The sequence below is a fragment of the Beta vulgaris genome, chromosome 2 (assembly GCF_026745355.1).
Source record: "Beta vulgaris subsp. vulgaris cultivar EL10 chromosome 2, EL10.2, whole genome shotgun sequence".
Classification (NCBI taxonomy): Eukaryota; Viridiplantae; Streptophyta; class Magnoliopsida; order Caryophyllales; family Amaranthaceae; genus Beta; species Beta vulgaris.
In genome coordinates this window covers 40,740,992-40,748,491 of record NC_079203.1, presented here as the reverse complement: position 1 = coordinate 40,748,491, position 7,500 = coordinate 40,740,992, and the positions used below count along the sequence as shown (strand labels likewise).

At 32.9% G+C, this 7,500-nt stretch overlaps 1 pseudogene; it reads left to right on the top strand.

The window, feature by feature from the left end:
- The window catches only part of LOC125494868 (uncharacterized), an 18,092-nt pseudogene that overhangs the window by 8,956 nt on the left and 1,636 nt on the right, over positions 1–7,500 (top strand).

The window sequence follows — 7,500 nt, the reverse complement described above, 5'->3', positions numbered from 1 at the left end:
TTTTGACCTATCAAGGTTACCAATGAGAAATGAATCTCTCCATTTTACTTACATTCATCTTCTATTGATTTATTCTATAACCTGAGGGGACAAACTATCCTGTTTCACATCTTTTTTTCTTGGGGGTGGGGGGAGGCAGAGGAGGAAAATCTAGCATCAAAGTCAACTAAAAGTAAGCCATCTTCCTTTATTGATTTATTCTATAACCTTACATCCCCTTACACATTCATCCACTAGAACATTGAGAAACTATAGCAGTTAAGAGCATGAAAGAAGTCAGAGCACATGGTCCATTGAAGCAATATCACAATGACTTAGACTTAGTAAAAAACAGACCAATATGTTCAAACACTAACACGACAGTTACAATCTGCAGGCTAATATCAGCATAGGAAAGCAGTCCCCATCACCCCATCTGCCTCCAGAGATACTCCAATTGCAACGAAAGTATGATATTAGCATCAAATAGTCATGTCAAACAATGCCATTTAGAACTCATGAAATGGTGTAACATCATGTCCAGTAACCAGGGAAAAAGCCAAAGAGACAAGGTGATGAGCATTACAAGAGAATCTTACTCATCAGTTTTGGTAGATTATTGGCAAGCATATCTTTTGAAAAGGACAACTTAGTGAATCAACCAAGCAATCACCAAGCTTATCTAGTATAACCAATTATTGTCTTAATTCCTTTCAGATGAATTGGAGAATCATATTCAAGTGATCTGGGTGCAAAGGAGACCAATTCGTGAAAGACTCTGCAGTCTGCAGGGGTCTATAGCCAAATTGCAGCAGAGCACGAATATTATGATCAAGACTTTGTTTATCATATAAGAAAAAACAGATCTCAAAATAGCATTAATAGTAGACACTACACGTCAACACCTCCATTCATATAAGCTCGTCTTTAGTAGTTATAATAGAACAATCTGAAAAACTCACCATTTCTCCAATTTGCAGTTTGGATCACAACTATGATTCAAGAAACAGACGCATTCCCTTGAAAGTTGCGTCGATTGTGAAGTCCTTGCGAATTTCACACATATAGAAAATTTTCCCTCTTTGTTTTCATATCCCAAAGCCTTTGTGTACGTACAAATTTCAATGACTGGAGAACATATAAAATTACAGGTATGAGTACATAGACAAAATTCATATGCCTGATTGACATATAACACAAAATAAATTTAGCTCCAAACACCACTTTTTCCTCTAAATATGAAAGTCAGGTGAGACACACAGTGGCAACGGATCCTTTCCATAGCATAGAATAATGGATCTAAATGCATTATCTTAAAGACTTAAATAATAGTCTCCCCAACTACAATATACGATTGATAGCACAAGCAGCAATTTTGCCTCTGAAGTGTAAATGTAAAGATAGTAATAAGGATTGCAAGCAAGAACCATTTTCTTTGAATGACCATTTCAGAAGAGAGTGTTGGACTTACAGACATCGAAGAAGACAAACATACCTAAATTAAGTCCAATTGTAGCTTCATTTGCTGCACAATAATCATGTCAAATAGTTCAATTACAATGAATATATACAAAAAACATGAATTCCAATAAAAGAAATATGGTAATTTAATTACCCTAAAAAACAAGTAAGAGTTCGAGATGAATCAATAATTACCGGAATGATGTTCGATTGGCGATGACATGGCATGATGGTGATAGGCAGTGGCGTGGTGGTGATAAAATAAAGTTGCTTGAATAGCGACGGAATCCGCACGAAGACGAGCAGACTGGCGAAGGAAATGACCGGTGAATTCATTACAAAATTAAAAAACTTACAGGAGGAACGACGTTCGTCGCTGATTGGAGATGAGAGAGAAAAAAGGAGGTGAGTTGAGATAGAGATTGAGAGAGACGAGGAACAGAGAGGAGAGAGAGGGGAACCGGATGAGCTGAGAGTGGATGATGAGGGAAAGAAACGAGTTCTAGAAAGTTAGTGAAAATAAAGCGCTGAAACTTTTTCACCAAAAAAAAACGCCTTAAACTCTTCTCACCAAAAAGAAAAAAAATCCCGCTTATTTTTTTAAAAATTTATTTAAATGACTGTCAAATATTATTAAAGGTCTCTAATAATTTCAGCTCTTATCATATCTTATCAGATTAGATCAGGCAAAGAGAACGTATCCATAGTTTTTGACCCACATATGTTCGATATATTGTTTCTAAGAAACTTTATGCAATCATTACTAAAGATATATATTTAAATAACTCATTCAAAATTTATGCAATCATCATTACCCATAGGGTTCGATAGGGTATGGGTAGGGTCTAAAGTCCTTAATGAGTATAGTGTAATTTTTTTCCGAAATATAATAAACCTTCAATATACATCACAAAATATCATTTCTATATTGATTTTTGCAAAACTACGATCGAAAAGTGAGAGTTAGATTGAGAATTGAGAAAGTAGAGCGGCAAATTTTGTTTCTACAAAAGTATATAGAAGATTAGAAGTTTAGAGTTTTTCATATATTAGTTTATATTAGAACTAAAAATGATATATTTTCAAATTAAATGGGTAAATGTTACAATTGAAGGTGTATCTTTTGCGAAATAAAGTTGTTAATATTTACGACAAAACCTTTAATGAAAAATAAATTCCCCTTTGAACATCATATGTACACCTTTTAATTTGCTTTTCATAGTTTTCACGATTTTCACATGTTCTTCTTCCTATATATTCAAAATTTAAAAAAATACATATATAATTTTTTAACTGAGTATGTGGGTAAGGTTTTGGTAGGGTTTGGGTATGAGAGGAGTGGACCCTTACCCTTACTCTACTTCTTATTTCTCTTTTTCATTTTATTTTTGTTTTTATTCTTTTATTTCCCTTATTCCTTTTTAATAAGAAATTTCTCACTCTTGTCTCATCTTTTAAAGCTTTCCCTTTGATTTCATGCTTTAGTTCAATTTTTCTTTGTTCTTTCAATTACTTGTCTTTTAATTCATGTTTTGCTTTTAGTTTCCTCAATTCATGTTAGATTTAGTTTCAATTTCATGCTCTAGCTTTAAATTTCCATTAATTGCTAGTTTAATCGTTCTTTTGCTTGTTCATCTCAATTTCTAGGTTAATCCTAGGATATTCTCTTTTGAATATGAATTTTAGCCATGAGTGAGTAGCTTCCTTTGCTAGAGGAAGTAAAAGAAGTCAAAGTATTGCAATGAATTGCATGATGAGTACTTGATAAGAGTTAATTGATTGATGATTGTGACATTTGATTTCCAATATTCATAAGGATAGGAGTAATCAACCTAAAATTAGGTCTAAATGATTATGACTACTAGGTTTAGCAAGGGATTGTGAATCTAGAAGTCCATATTTGATTGATTTGAATTGAAACCTCTAAATCTACGACACTCATACGGGATACACCTCATTATTACCTCACATTTTCACTCGCTTTCTATCACCTCACATACATATCAAAATACTCACCCTCACACCGACACTATTCTCTCTTTCAATCTCTTTCTCTCACCTCACCTTCACTCCTCCCTTCGTTGCCCTTCATCTCTCTCACTTCACTGTCTCCTTCATTGCGATTTCTGTAAGTTCTTTTTCTCCAATTTGGTGCATCTCAACTTTTTTTTATCTTCGAATTTTCTGGATTAAGTTCGAAATTTGGAATCTTAAATTATGTGGGTTTGGGGCTTTGAATTTTGAGGGGTTTTGGGCTAAAATTCTGCTTCGAGTTAGTTCGAATTTTAGCTTTGACTACTTCGGATTTTCTGGATTATATTCAATTTACATTATTATGTGGGTTCATATTTGAGTTTTATTTGGATAATCTGATCTGTTTACGATTCGCTATTGACAGTGGCGATCATCTACAACTAACAATTGGGTTGGTGTAAATTTTCTTATATGATATAAATTTTCCTGATCTAATATGAATTCTTCTTATTATACTTCGTTGGTTTTAAGGTTATAATTAGTCGAATCCGATGTGATTCGATTTGATTTTTTCTTATCTAAACTGAATATTATTACTCTCTCCGTTCCAAAAATTTTTAGTGCATTTGAGTTATTTTTACTATTCACATGCAGAGATAATCTTCTATATATTGATCAACATATAAAAGTAAATATAGTCATGTGGGTCTTGTTTGAATTGTCTTAATGAGTATAATATTAATATCCAATTGCAATAATTTTACAAATATTAATCACATATATTTATGACATAAAATGTGCGTTGAGAAGCGTATGAACAGTGAAATGCACAAAAAATTATGGAATAGAGGGAGCATATAATTTCATTTTCTAATCTTAGCTAGTTTGATCAATTTTAATCTAATCATTTTCAAAATAAGCATTATAGTGCTTATATACGTTGAAAAGAATGCACCCTTAGGTTGCGTTTGTTCAACTTAATAATAACAACTTGACATTTTTCTTTTATAACAATAATAATATTATTATTACATAATAATAATGATGATAATAATAAGTAATAATAATAATTATTATTATTATAAGTAATAATAATAATAATAATAATAATACTAATAATAATAATAATAATAATAATAATAATAATAATAAGGAAGAGTCCCAAATAAATTCAACTTTAGATTATTGCTGTACAACTGAAATTTCAAAAACACTTTTGAAAAAAAAAGGAAATTTCAAAAACACTTCGTTTGAGAATTGAAAGATAAACCCTAATCCCTCATTTCATTTCCCCCCAATTCCCAGCCCAGCCGTCTTCTCAGTTGTCCCTCATTCTCTCTCTCTGACTCTCGGCTTTGCTCAGCAATGCCGTTTTCACATCGGTCTTCAACATCACTTTATCACCGACGGCGTAAATCTCGTCACTAACGCAAAAACTCAAGGTATTCTTTCTCTCTCCTCTATTTCCCCAAATTCAAAACCCTAATCCTTCATTTCCCTCACCAATTTCTCGTGTATATAGGTGAATCGATCGAATTTGTGGATAAGGAGCTTTTCTGTATCGAGGTATAAATTAGGAGTTTTCGATTTCTCTGTCAACCATACATACACGTCTGTTTCATGCTTTGGAAGAAAGTGTGACTTGTTGATTACTTGTACGCTGTTTTACAGGACCGTTTCATGAACTCCCATAATTAGAATCATTTTATCAGCATGGATTTACATCTTATTAATTTATTCTCGCTATGGGATATTCTAATAATTGTATTGACTTCACCAATTGATAAATTAGTATCCTACACGACATCTGATTGTCAATATATTTGTAGTTCTTGAATTTTGTTATAGAGCTTTCACTTATCTGAGGCCAGACATTAAAATCAGGATGTACTTCTAACTCCTTGATTTGTTCGGCACTACTGTAGTATTGAACACATATTTGAACACGAGTCTCTTAATATGATCCTTCAAATATTTTAAAGGAACTTTATAGGAAAAGCCCTTGACAACACCCATGTTGGATAAGCTTGGTACAACGCCTTTATCATGCGCTGTGGAGTATGTGGATGGTGCTCAACACCGTGTATGAAGGAGGACATATCACTCATGCGCCTGTATCAGACATGTCTGGAACTCGTTGGCAGTATTAACCATCCTTAGTCTTCCTAGGTGCATGCATGATCTGCAAGCCTGAAATGTTTGAAGTGTGACATAGATTATAATACACAATCATACATCTTTGAAACTTTGCAGAAAAATTTTCAACATATTTGTTAAATTGCTTTGTCCGGAAATCTACACGAGAAAGGTTGATGAAGCTTACCAAACTCGGGCTCAGTTACGGCAGGCAATTGCTGATGCTGAGGCAGAGCTTGCTCATATTTTCTCATCACTGGGTGAGAGACCAATGAATATAAGGCAGGTTAGAATCAATTTTCATCAGTAGTGAATTAAGTGCTAGATATCCTAATCATTTTACAACTTTTTGCTAATGTTTTTTTTTTTGGTTTTCAGCCTGATCAAAAAGCTATTGGCTTGAAGGAAGAATTGAATATGATCATTCCTTCTATAGAAGAAATGAGGAAGAAAAGGAGTGAAAGAAAGAAGCAATTTGTTGAAGTTCTTGATCAAATTTGTGACATCTCAAGTGAGATTTACGGGTCTGCAGAAATTCTCTTAGCCAGAGGACTGTGGATGAGAATGATTTAGTCTGAGGAGAACTAGAAGAGCTGCAACCCCAGCTTCTTGCACTGCAGAAAGAAGGTTCACTCTCTTGGTTTTTTTGACGTTATTGGAGACTTACATGGAAAGATAAGGAACAAGAAAACAAAGTTTGTCTATCTGCCAGTGCAAATAACCTCAAGTTAACTAGTCCCATAGCTTTAAGTTACCTTAGAAGTATATCACAACTTTAATGATGAAATTGTTGAATATGCACTCGAAATAATGTTAGATTAAGTGGTATAGAGTTTGCTTATCTTATATGCATTTATGATGTTAAATTTTTTTGATCTTATCTTTGGGTAACAAATGTTTTTCTTTTTTTTCAATCTTTTGGTGCAGTTATTGTTCATGGTGTCATATTGGAGCTGTCAAATTAAGGAAAATAAGGTGGTTTTCATGTAAGTTTCTAATTATTTTAATGAAGTTCAAAATTCAAGATATCATGAATAGATATTTATAGTTACTATAACGGTTGTAAATAATGGTGAATAAAATTGCTACCTGAATCCTTCTAGTTGTGGCTTTGATGCTGTTAAATAAGTATTTTTAGTCAATCTGGAAAGGTTTGTGCTGCTGACTTGCTGATGTTTGTTTTTGCACGATCATTGTTGTTCATGTACTTAATCTTGTGTTATTGCAGCGGTTGCTATGCTTTTTAGTTGTTTCCGGTGCAAGTTGTCGTGCCATTGCGTGCTACTACTACCGGCTAAGCCAATTTTGTACAAGTTATTACAGCTTTGTTAAACTAATATTTGTTATTAAACTAATATTTACTATATGCATGTGTTGCAGGTGCTTGCGGAATCCAACTATTCAAACAATTGAAGAATAATATGAGGAAGAAAATAGCATGACACTAACAAAGACTGAGGCAATTGAAAATAATAATGACACTATTCAAACTATTAGATATCTTTTTTTTTTCTCTCTTGTAGTTTCCAATTTCTTTTTACTGTAACAATTGTGAACAACCAACTAGACATGTTAGTTGATTAAGGTGTTTATATAAATGACAATTATTTTTTATCTATATAGTAGCTTTTTATTGATTCATTAAATTGTTTTGTTTGTTTACTTTTAGTATTAATATAGCATATATATGTATTAATTCATAAATCTTAAACTGTAAAATGTGTAGTTGCCCCTAATAGTTTTAATAAAAATGTCAAAAGTTGCACCTAAAAACATCCTTTAGCGACTAACTTATGGTTGCATTAGAGGCAACATATAATTAGAGATGGATTTATGGTGCCTCTAAATATAAGTGGTCTTATCAGCAATATAACTTGTGTGCCCCAAAAAGGTGGCATTAGGGGCAACCTATAATTAGCGACAGACATATGGTTGCCTCTAAACGTAAGA